The 13,402-nt window shown below is 38.3% G+C and overlaps 1 pseudogene; it reads left to right on the forward strand.

Annotated features, from left to right (window-relative positions):
- LOC127434546 (intraflagellar transport protein 140 homolog) overlaps nucleotides 1-13,402 on the forward strand; it is a 47,073-nt pseudogene that overhangs the window by 4,584 nt on the left and 29,087 nt on the right.

Genomic DNA, 13,402 nt, shown 5'->3' on the forward strand with positions numbered 1-13,402 from the left:
TGACAAATAATGGAATTGAGTGATGGTCACTGATAGGAAACCTTGTGCTGAATGTCTGCTTCCACATGGACATTTATTTGAGCACAATCACATGGGTTAATGTCAACACTACTGATGCACTTTGCTTTGTTATCAGTGAATTATTTTACCATTCAACAAATGGAAAACTGCAAGTACTTATGAACTATAAATAACTGTGTACGTGACAGCTGGACTGTGCTGATCAGATCCTAATGTAATACAAAGGCATACTTTACAGTTCTGACATTATGCCGCAAAAGTGATGCTGCATTCAACAGAATCTTCTGCCGAGGACCGGTTCTGTGACGTCATGGGATCGGGTTAAAATCTGTTCTTGGTTATTTGGCTCGGGATCAAGAACACCAGCTGCTGCTCAAACAGTTATGGCATTGCTTTGTGTTAGTTATTGCCTAATTTATTGCACAAATGGGTCATTTTTGTATAGAAGGCTGTGCAAGAGAAATTAAAATTGAAATGTGTGTGTAGGTCTTTCGGAGTGTATGTCAGGTATGGTGTAACAGCAGTGCTGTGTAACATGCGTCTGTCCAGCAGCTCTACTTCAGCCAAGCTTTATCTCTGAATCATCAAGTAAAGACCCACACAGCAGTAAAGGAGCTACGAGAAGGAAACACACACTCACACACACATAAAAAATACAAATATGAGTGTTCGTTGACAACCATATCAACATTACATGCTCAAATGATGTTTATTTTGTTGGGTGTCCTGCAAGGTTCAGTGTTAGGACCATTATTTTTCCATGAAGATCATAAGAAAGTTTAAATTAGCTTGTAACAAACAGTGTATTTCCTTTTTAAGTTATAACCAAAAGTGTTTTTTGAGTTTTTTGTAATTGTTTCCATTTTTCCAGTGACACTAAAAACTTTTAATACCGGGTGTAAAAGTGGTCTAAAATGTGTTTCGGGTTATCTGATCACATGTGGTCAGGCGAGACACATCGCTGTTTACACCCGGTTGCTTAAATGCGTCTCCTGTGACCACTTGTGTTTGGATTTCAAGGGAAGGGTCTCCGTTTCATGACGACAAACAGTACATCAGTCACTATGTCAGTGTGTTACTGCATGATATTATAGTGCAAGTCGGAAAAGACAAAGAAAGACAAAAAAAAAAAAAAAAAAACAGCACGCTGTGACTCCCAAATGCATCTAAAATTTAAGCTAACCAAAAATACTACATTTTGAGCAGAATTCTCCATTATTTTGTGGATTACTTGTATTAAAGGAGCTTTATATGTTCGTGCTTCTCATCTGTTTTGATATCAGAAACACTGAAGAAGTTCCGCATAGTTCTCGTGCTTGTATCCTCAACCATCCGATTGCAAAATGTAAAAAAAAGTGGAAAGTAATTTCCTTTTAAAGCCGCTTGTAACTGGCAAGTTTACACTCTTGTTTTAGTGCAGTGGTTGATTGACAAGTGAGGGGTGGTGCTTCACTGTGGTTTGGGACACATACAGCATGGATTACTGTTTACACCCCAAATGCAATGTAGTCACATGCATTTTTGACTACCTTCGTATGTGGTTTTTGTGATCTGACCTGTATTTAGCACTGACCACTTGTCATCGGATCACCAAAAACTCATACCAGGTGTAAATGGGGTCTTAAGTGTGCTTTTAACAACCACAGTTTGCTCTCTTCTCCATTGTTAACACCATTATGAATTTTGCTTCTGGTGTATCATGAAATGTTCTGTTTGACAGAGATGCTGCAGTGCATGCTGGGAGGTGTCCAATTTCGGCTAGACAGCAATATTGAGCTGATCCATTGATGGTTATGGTCGTGGACGAGTGTCTTAGTCACAAATTGGACACACCTGGCTCACAATTAAAATTCCAGGTGGCTATCTGCACTTTTACAATGTAACAGACATACCTGAAACAATTTTTAAAAGGAATATTCCGGGTTCAGTACAAGTTAAGCTTTAGTGTTTGTGGCATAATAAAATATAATATTATAATAAAAATAATTTCGACTTATTGTAGTTACAGTGAGGCTCTTACAATGGAAGTGAATGGGGCCAATATTGGCAGAAATGTGTATTATTTAAGTGCTTTTATAAAATCATAAATCACATGATAATAAATCATTATTATTATGGACATGTGAGGGTTTTGAGGTTTACGTGTTAGCATGTCATGGCAGCAAAGTTGTAAAATTGGCTATAACTTTACACAGAAAAGGTTAGTAAGGTTAGTATTTTATCACACTAAAATCATGTTTACACGCATATTGTTCAGGTCTTGTGGCTATACTTTTGAAACGGTGAGTATTTTAAAGTTTACGGATTGGCCCCAATATGGTGCTCGTTCCGACTGTTGTTATGTGTTAGTATGAGTCAGATGAGGAAAGCAGAGAGCTGAAATCATTGATAGAGTCTCATTCTGTGGAAGACAGTGAGGAAACCCAGTCCGATGCATCCAATAGGTAAAACACACACACTTCATTTGAGTTTTTGTTTTTGTCTATATGTGGCACCTGAATGACATAAGGTTCCTTCTGGACTTCAACCAGAGTCAAAGACCCTTGGCAGGACGGTCAGAGCTGTAACAGCCACTGGTATCGGAGTCTGGCCATGGGAGTGATTCTGAGCTCGACAGGCACATTTGCACGAATAAACGCACAAGGTAACTGCATGCTCAAGGAAGTTCTCCTTGACAACATTAGTGTTGAAATTATGACTTTTCTGGTCTCAGTGATGATGATCTGATGATCTGACTCCCTATGACATGTCAGCTGACCAGGAGAAGAAGAAATCAGCTCCACCACGTTATGTCAGAGACTGTCTGGAAGGTGATCTAGAATCAAAGACATATTAATATAAGACATACAAAACTGTCATTTACTTACTGTAATGTCGTTCAAACCAAGTATTACTTAATTTTTTGTAAAACAGGCATTTGCAACCTAACCATACTATTCTATGGATAGTGAGTTTCTCTGCCAAGCTCCAATCAGGACAAAAAAACAATTTTGTGTGACAACAGACTTAATTCAAGTCATTATTCAGTGATAATCTTTCCCTCTGTCACAACTCTCAAATAGCATTTGCAGTCACGTTTTTTTAATATGTCATGATCAGTCACATCACACATGAGAACCAATGCTGTTTGGCGTCATTGCTGTCAGCGACTCATCCAAAGGTGACTTTGCTTAATATTTGCTTAAATATTGGTCTGTTCCTCACACAAAGCTATTTTATGGCTACAGAAAACTTGCGATATAGTGGACAAGACATTTAAACTCATTTTATGGTGCTTCTTTTGTCCTTTTTTGGAGCCTGGCAGTACAAGTCACCATCCACTTTCATTGTTTGGAAAACAGGAGATTTTAGGCTGTATGTCTGTATTTCTTTTCACAAAAGAGAGAAAATAATACTGGGTTAACCACAAAAAAGGCAAAAATCTGGGTTACACTGAGGCACTTACAATGAAAGTAAATGGGGGCCAATCTGTAAACGTTCAAATACTCACCGTTTCACAAGTATAGTCACAAGACATAAACAATATGTGTGTAAACATGATTTTAGTGTGATAAAATCACTTACCTTTTCTGTGTAAAGATACAGTATATCCAATTTTACAACTCTGTTGCCATGGCGACATAACGTGTAATCCCTTAAAACTCTTAAACGACCATAAAAATGATTATTTAAACAACTTTACAGCTCAAATAATATGAGTTTTAATGGAAGAATTAATGTAAGTGCTTTTATAAAATTATAAGCTTCACATTTCTGCCTTTGAACCCTCCAAAAATTGGCCCCATTGACTTCCATTGTAAGTGACTCACAGTAACCTCCATTTTTGCTTTTTTAAAAGAAAATGAGGGACAAGTTGAAAGAATTTTTTCTGGTAATACATACAACTTACAGCTCAAATAATATTCATAATTTTATTAAAGCACAATTTTTTCTTTTAAAACTTGAGTATTATTTGAGCTGTAAGTTGTTGCTGAATAAAGTCGTTTAATAGTCATTTAATGGAATTGATAGGTTTACGAGTTAGGTCGTCATGGCAACGAAGTTGTAAAATTGGATATAACTTTACACAGAAAAGGTAAGTGATTTTATCACACTAAAATCATGTTTACACATTGTTTATGTCTTGTGATTATACTTGTGAAACGGTGAGTATTTGAACGTTTACAGATTGGCACAAATTGAGGCTAAATGAATACAATTATTAGTCAATGTTGGTTGACTTCTAGGGAAACGTTTTTCATAGCTCTATAAGTAAAACTTCATGCTTGCAAAATTTTTAACATTTTAACACCGTGATTAACCCTAAGACGCGCAATGAACATATTAGGAAATTATTTTATTGCTGTTTTCTAAGAAATTAGGGCCCAATAATACATTTACATGTTTTTCATCCAAATAATGCCTTTATTTTCATATTTACAGCTTGTTTAAATCATGAAAATAATTTGAAAAGTTTTTATATTTTTTGCATGCCCTCCCAGACTAAATATTCAGTAGTTACCAATAGAGATTACTACCTTAAGTTAAAATGTTTATATACACAATATAAACACATCGACCAGCCACAACATTAAAACCACCTGCCTAATATCGTGTAGGTCCCCCTCGTGCCGCCAAAACAGCACCAACCCGCATCTCAGAATAGCATTGTGAGATTATATTCTTCTCACCACAATTGTACAGAGTGGTTATCTGAGTTACCATAGACTTTGTCAGTTCAAACCAGTCTGGCCATTCTCTGTTGATCTCTCTCATCAGCAAGGCGTTTCTGTCCACAGAACTGCCACTCACTGGATGTTTTTTGCTCTTGGCACCATTGAACATCAGGGATCACAGGAAGGGCTGGCGTTCTACATCAGTACCGCTGACGGTGAGAGAGATGCTGACAAATTTTAAGCAGTCGCTTTGGGGTTGTTCTAATGGTTTGTGTGTTTTAGGAAGTGTGTACAGTGTGGATGAGCAGGCTCACAGTGTTGCGTTGCTCTCTGTGGAGAGCGCTGTACAGAAGATGTGGTACTCTAAACGGAGGGCCATTCTTGCCTTAGTAACCGACACTCTCCTGCTCTCTCAGCTCAGTCTTGGACCTGACGGGTTTGCCCAGGAGATCAGTAAGGTAACTGGAAGTTAAACCAATCTGCTATCCAAATACAACCACAACAATCAGAAAGACATCAGATCGCTGAGATAAACACTAGTTGTGTGTGTGTTTGTGCAGGTGAAGCTCAGTGGCAGAGGTGCTCAGCACGCCGATATTGTGTGGACAGAAAGTGGTTTGCTCATCACAGCAGCTGGAGAACGACACATCAGGTCAGCTTTACAACATTGGGTTCATAGAGATCAGCCAATGCATGGAGCACTGAGGCCATCTACTGGTTATAATTGTTATTTCATGCAATTGTTATTTTATTCCAGCAGATGGCCCCAATGTGAGGCCATCAACGTGATGTTTTTTGTGAAGTTAATTTTACATACAGTAAAGATAACATAAAATGTGAGAATTTAAAACATAATATTTCATATGAAAATGAATGGAGTAAGTTAGTGATCTAGAGGTAAATAAGGTCAAAAGTACCATAAAATAATTTAACTTTAGTGTTATTACTAAACATTATTAATGTTAGAATTATTACATTTATTTAAAAAAAAGATTGGGTTTCACATTTGATATTTCGACCCAAACTGTAAAACTATAAACCGTTAATGAACAGTGATTAAGGGTTAATAATACCTTGTTGACATGCACAACTTCCAGCTTTAGACCTTCATTTTCAACAGGATAAACAGCATTGCCTGTGTTATTTTATTCAGAACCAATCTGAATCGGTGTCTGTTTTCATTCGCAGAAGTTCTTGCAGCAGGCACCAGCAGGGGTCGTGTTGCTCTCTGGCGCATGGTGACAGATAATAATCAGAAAGGAGACACGAAAACACAGTGGAAACTCCAAACACCAGCTGATGTGGAACGGAACATCTCACAACTACAGGTAGAGCACACTTCTGTTAAAGTAGCTCCGATAGAGCAGAAATCACAACAGGATTTCAAATGAAAGCAATAAGCCACAAGAGACTGTTGTTAGGCACAACACAAAGTGGAATGCCTTAAATCCCCTTTCACCGTGGTGAAATCAACCGTGACTTATTGTTGTTTTAATACTGTTTTAATACAATAGAAACCAAAGTTCAATGGAAAATTCAATTTCTTAATAAATACAATTAAGTATTTATTCAAGCAATTTGGTCAATTATATAATTTTATGGTTTGTAGCAACTAGATGGATTTATATACAGTTGTACATCTTCAGCTTATTTGAGAGCTTGTACAATAAGAAACAAATTCCAATATATTAAGTTGTTATTATTATTATTGAGTGAATAACATTTTCTAAAGTCATTCCTCTTGTCTCTGTCTCACAGCAGGCCATCTCATCTGCTGGCCCTCTGCAGTAGCAGCTGTGTGGTGATTCTATCAGAGCATGTGATGTGTTCTCATTACAGCCAGCAGATGGCAGCAGTGCAGCTCACACCAACACACATATCACCTTCCATACTGACACACACATCAGATCTGTACAGGTCACAAAGGTAAGACACATTTAAAGTGGCACAGTCACGCACCTTATGCATTTAGTTGTACACCCTAAAAAGAAATGACCTTATTTTTTAACACTCTGTAGTGTAATACTCATTCCACAAATTAGAAATAATTTTGTTTGATTAAATAGGAAAATAACAAAGATTCTTAAAGGGATAGTTCACCCATAAATAAAAATTCTCTCATCATTTACTCACCCTCATGCCATCCCAGATGTGTATGACTTTCTTTCTTCTGCTGAACACAAATGATGATTTTTAGAAGAATATCTTGGCTCTGTTGGTCCATACAATGCAAGTGAATGGTGGCCAAAATTTGAAGCTCAAAAAAAAGCACATAAAGGCAGCATAAAATAATCCATACAACTCCAGTGGTTAAATCCATGTCTTTAGAAGTGATATGATAGGTCTGGGTGAGAAACGGATCACTATTTAAGTCCTTTTTTACTGTAAATATTCACTTTCACTTTCACATTCTTCTTGTGTTTTTGGCGATTCATATTCTTTGTGCATATTACCACCTACTGGGCAGGGAGCAGAATTTATAGTTAGAAAATGACTTAAATATTGATCTCTTTCTCACTCACACCTATCATTTCGCTTCTGAAAACATGGATTAAACCACTGGAGTCATATGGATTACTTTTATGCTGCATTTATGTGCTTTTTGAGTTTCATAGTTTTGGACCCTTACTTGCATTGTAAGGATCTACAGAGCTGAGATCTTCTGCTAAACACAAACATTTTAGAAGAATAAGTAAAGTCATACACAACTGGGATGGCATGAGGGTGAGTAAATGATGAGAGAAGGTCAGTTTTTCCTTTAACCCTTGTGCAACCTTCGGGACTTTTTGGTTTTTCGATCATTTTGGCTGTGTTAATGCCAACAGCATAAATTTTGCCAAAGGAGTGTATTTTTTGGGGAATTTTAATAATAATGTAATACATTTATAATACACTGTGTACACAAAATAGTTACACTCAGGACCTTCAGGACAAAAATGTCCCCATTGAAACCCATTAAAACTGCAATATTTGATCCCAGTGCCATTAAAGCATAAAATCCTTTCACTCTGGAGCCCTGGCTTCAAAATTGATTTATTTTATATTTTCCACCAGATGGCGCCATTTTTCTCATGTTTAGCCTATGGAGCAAATAAATGCTTTTTTCCTATTTTCTGTTTGCTGTATTATAGAGCACTGCAGGCCAACTGAATAAATGATGCAGCTAAAATTGTGTGTGTGTGTTGGTATGGATGTCAGAGTGTGTTTTGTATGTGTGTATTGAGAAATGTGTGTGTGTGTGTGTGTGTCTGTGTGTAAAAAAACAACAGTGGCATTATATAAACAAACTGGCATTTAAAGGGTTAAAATCCTGAAAATGAATGAATATTTGGTAGTTATGATCAGGACTGATGTTTGTTAAAAAAAATTAACTAATTGAAAGTGGAAAATAATATTAATATATAATATTATGGCAGTTTTTTGACGCAGACATATTTGCCTCTTAAGGACCTCTGAGTAACTTTTTTTTATTGATGCACAAGGGTTAAAAGTCAGATTATAATGTCATATAATAATGTTAGTGATAACATAGCTAAACAAATTTGACAGCTAAAAAGGTGTAATACCGCTCATACATATAGTTTATAATACTGTAAAGCAGAAAAAAGAAAATACATTAACAGAGAAGTTTGTTGCACTGTTGTGTTTTTGAAATCTGTGTGTGTAGGATATGATTGCAGTGTGGAATGGGAAACACGTCACTGTATATGAGCCATCAGGACAAAATCTACACACCACAGGTACTATAAACGGGCTTTCAGACAATAAATTGATTAAATCTAATAAATATAGTATGGCTTATATGTCAGTTGAATTCTGTTTTATTTATCATCAGGTTCTTTACAGTGTGAGTATCCTGCCCTTGTGGTGAACGAAGAAAATATTTATAATGTAGAACCAAATCGTGTTCAGATCCGTACATCACAGGTACACACATAATTATACAATTCTTTACAATACAATTTGTCTATTTTAGATCAAAGTCACATGTTAAATTAGTTAGTAACAGCATGTTTGAAAGTGTGTGTGTGTGTGTGAATACACAGGGCACTGTGAAGCAGTTGTTGAAAACAATAAATAAATAATATATATATATATATATATATATATATATATATATATATATAATGTTTTTTTTTCAATAACTGCTAAGCTCTTATTTCGTGGGGAGGACTCTTTCTCCCAGATGTGAGTATCCCTCCATTTGGTCCTTTGGGAGAAGAATCATCCATTTCTCATCACTACAACTTTGCTTTTTCTCTCTCACTCCTTTATGATGTCAGCTCACCTTTCCAAATGTGCTTCAATGCATTACAAAGAGTGTTTGCATTTTCATTTAGATTATTTTGCTTTCTTTTCCTTCAAATTCTTTGTGTAATTATCATACATGCAGTTTTGTGAACTTTAAGTGTCTACATGGTATAACTGTACTTTTAAAAATTAATTTGTCACACCATGGGACTATTAAACTGAATGACAAAAAAGCTCAAAGGTTATTAATTATGGTGAAAAACTTGAAAGAAATGGTGACGGTTGTTTGGACCCCCGTGCGCGTGTCACCGCCGTGCACTCTCCGGTGATGTCATGGTTCTGTCAACCGGTCAGGTTGGGTTTTGTATGACAAGAACCATGACATCATCGTCCCATGTCTGTATTGTGTTCGTGTTTTGTGTGGGCGCACATGTCTGACGGTGGGTTATCGCTGTGCACGATTTGCCACCATGCGCCCTCCGGTGATGTCACGGTCATGGTACCTTGCCAGGTTGTGTGTTCGCCTTATGAGGACCGTGGCATCATCGTTCCCTTGTCTGTTTCTGTCAAAGCGTGTTTACGTTTTGCCCTTATGTGTTTCAGGGGTTTTGAGTTGTTAATAAATCCTGATTGAACTATTTTCTCTGCTTTTGGGTCCTGTCCTTCCCTGCACCATGACAGTCACCCCCCAGTATATATAATATACACTTTCCCTGAACCAAAAATCTTGATGTTGAAAAAAAAGTTCACATCCATGCATCCATCCATGAACTTTCCATATATGCTAAAGGCCAGAAGTAAACAGAAATAGTTTTATTTTTCTCTTAAAAGTCGCATAACATATAATTTATTAAAATCATTTCTAAGTTGCAAAATATGAATATCTTATTTTACAGATAAACTATATATAAATGTATTATGTGTTTCCTTCTGGTCCTCTCAGCTGAGTGAGGGTGGAGAACAAGGCGAGGTGGTCTCTACGTCCGTCGTGGCGCCCCAGGTGCCAACCTCCCCTCAGATGGTGGTCTGGCGAGCCCTTCGAGACTTTATTGGGTCGGAGAGCTGCGAGAAACAGACCCGAGACGCCATACTTAACTTCAGCTTCTACCTCACCATCGGAGACATGGACGAGGCCTTTAAAGCCATTAAACTCATCAAGAGGTACATACACTGTGATGTTGCAGTTTTTAAGGTTCAAGGCCCTCATGCTGACTCTGTAACCTGTCACCAATGTGTCTTTGGTCGAGACACTTAAAGGTGCTGAAGTGATTTTAGCGTTCTGCAATTTTCACAAGACTGAGCTGTTGAATTTACCATGCCCCCTCTTACCAAAACCCCATCCTCCACAGATAACATTGCAGTAGAGCAGCATTGTGTGTTCCCCAACAGTAGCACAATGGTGCCCTCAACTGACAAATATTATAAATCTGAAAATGGCATTCAGTGAACCTCTTCAACCACAGTACCATGAGAATGTGCAAAATGATTGACTGGCAGAAAGCATCAGAGACCGCGTCCTGTGGACACATTTTTGTTTGATGTTTACAGAGTCTAAAGCTGTCACAGAGACATCTCAGGACACTTATTTCATTAATATCTTTCAGGGAGTAGGAAAATTTTTTGCATACCTTTCCATGAAAAAAGTCGCTTACAGTTCACTTATTAGAGGTTCAGTCCCTCGAGTAAATGGAGGTTAAAGATTCTGTAAGTCACGTAAAAGTGTCTGCTTAATGATAACTGAGGTTATTTCCTTTAAACCTGTGTTAAATACTTTCTCATATCCCAGGTTAATATGCAGAGACAACTATAAGTAAGCCATTCATAGGTACATTTTCTCGAAAACACTTTGTCTCTGTGGTGCTAAAAAATGCTTCTGCATGTTTTGAGCAAACCATCCAGCCCGACACAACAACATTGACTCAACCAATGGCATGAGTTGGGGGCAGGACCATCTGTTTTCAGAGAGGGGGCATTTTCAGAAAGCAATTTTTATTTTTGCTATTCTGTTCGGTGGTGCTTAGTGATTTTGACCGTGGCATGATTGTTGGTGCCAGACGGGCTGGTTTGAGTATTTCTGTAACTGCTGATATCCTGGAATTTTCACACACATCAGTCTCCAGAATTTACTCTGAATGGTGCCAAAAACAAAAAACATCCAGTGAGCGGCAGTTCTGCGTTTAAATGGCTGTTGCCTTTACCAGTGTCTACAGAACAGGGTTGCTGATGACCAATATAATTTATATATATATATATATATATATTTATAAACTCAGCAAAAAAAGAAACGTCCCTTTTACAGGACACTGTATTTTAAAGATCATTTAAAAGATAACTTTACAAATCTTTATTGTAAAGGGTTTAAACAATGTTTTCCATGCTTGTTCAATGAACCGTAAACAATTAATGAACATGCACCTGTGGAACGGTCATTAAAACACTAACAGCTTACAGACGGTAGGCAATTAAGGTCACAGTTATAAAAACTTAGGACACTAAAGAGACCTTTCTACTGACTCTGAAAAACACCAAAAGGATATGCCCAGTGTCCCTGCTCATCTTAGTGAACATGCCTTAGGCATGCTGCATGGAGGCATGAGGACTGCAGATGTGGCCAGGGCAATAAATTGCAATGTCTGTACTGTGAGACGCCCAAGACAGTGCTACAGGGAGACAGGAAGGACAGCTGATCTTACTCGCAGTGGCAGACCATGTGTAACAACACCTGCACAGGATCGGTACATCCAAATATCGCACCTGTGGGACAGGTACAGGATGGCAACAATAACTGCCCGAGTTACACCAGAAACGTACAATCCCTCCATCAGTGCTCAGACTGTCCGCAGTAGGCTGAGAGAGGCTGGACTGAGGGCTTGTAGGCCTGTTGTAAGGCAGGTCATGTTACCAGACATCACCGGCAACAACGTCGCCTATGGGCACAAACCCACCTTCGCTGGACCAGACAGGACTGGCAAAAAGTGCTCTTCACTGACAAGTCGTGGTTTTGTCTCACCAGGGGTGATGGTCGGACTCACGATTATCGTCTAAGGAATGAGCGTTACACCGAGGCCTGCACTCTGGAGCGGGATTGATTTGGAGTGGAGGGTCCCTCATGGTCTGGTGCGGTGTGTCACAGCATCATCGGACTGAGCTTGTTGTCATTGCAGGCAATCTCAACACTGTGCGTTACAGGGAAGACATCCTCCTCCCTCATGTGGTACCCTTCCTGCAGGCACATCCTGACATGACCCTCCAGCATGACAGTGCCACCAGCCATACTGCTCGTTCTGTACGTGATTTCCTGCAAGACAGGAATGTCAGTGTTCTGCCATTGCCAACGAAGAGCCCAGATCTCAATCCCATAGAGCACGTCTGGGACCTGTTGGATCAGAGGGTGAGGGCTAGAGCCATTCCTCCAGAAATGTCCGGGAACTTGCAAGTGCCGTGGTGGAAGAGTGGTGTAACATCTCACAGCAAGAACTGACAAATCTGGTGCAGTCCATGAGGAGAAGATGCACTGCAGTACTTAATGCAGCTGGTGGACTGTTACTTTTGACCCCCCCTTTGTTCAGGGACACATTATTCCATTTCTGTTAGTCACATGTCTGTGAAACTTGTTCAGTTTATGTCTTAGTTGTTGAATATATTTATGTTCATACAAATATTTACACATGTTAAGTTTGCTGAAAATAAAAGCAGTTGAAATTGAGAGGACATTTCTTTTTTTTGCTGAGTTTATATATATACATACATACATTCAATTTAATGATGGCTACTGAGATCTTTATCATACGAATAATTTTCAAAATATAAATGAGGTAATAAACACTTATATTGTGTGTGTGTTGTCATTAGTTTCAGACACACAAACTTCTTTTCCCAGTCATATTTCCAGAGAGGATATAATGAAATAAACGCACACACACACCCTGTTTGAACAAAATATACAGAAGTGGCTCTTGGGAATATGTGTGTGTTTCATGTTTATAATGGGAATTACTTTGCGTGCTTGTAAGGCTACTGATGTTTAGATGTAGGTGTGTGTAGCTGCTTCCCAAAAGACCTTTGTCTTTCTCTCTCTCTCTGTGTGTGTGTGTGTGTGTGTGTGTGTGTGTATAAGTGCTACAGTAAGAGACAGAGATTTCCAGTGAATGTACAAGGGTGTGTGTGCTGTACACTGTATTGTTCTAGTTCATTTTAGCAACAGATGAAACACAGAGGGGAGGAAAAGAGCTCGAGTTGAGTGATCTATTGATGCCTATCTTTAACACACACACTCATTTGAACTGTGCCGAAACCCACAACAGTTTTTATGTGTCATAGACTGTCATATTTGTTTTTATAACCAGAATCAGAATAAGCTTTATTGCCAAGTATGCTTACACATACAAGGAATTTGTCTTGGTGACAGATTTGTATTTGTACATAAGTCCATGTGCACTGGAATCTTCTGTTATATACAGATAGTGCAAGGGAAT

The sequence above is a fragment of the Myxocyprinus asiaticus genome, chromosome 44, assembly GCF_019703515.2.
Source record: "Myxocyprinus asiaticus isolate MX2 ecotype Aquarium Trade chromosome 44, UBuf_Myxa_2, whole genome shotgun sequence".
NCBI classification, from domain to species: Eukaryota; Metazoa; Chordata; class Actinopteri; order Cypriniformes; family Catostomidae; genus Myxocyprinus; species Myxocyprinus asiaticus.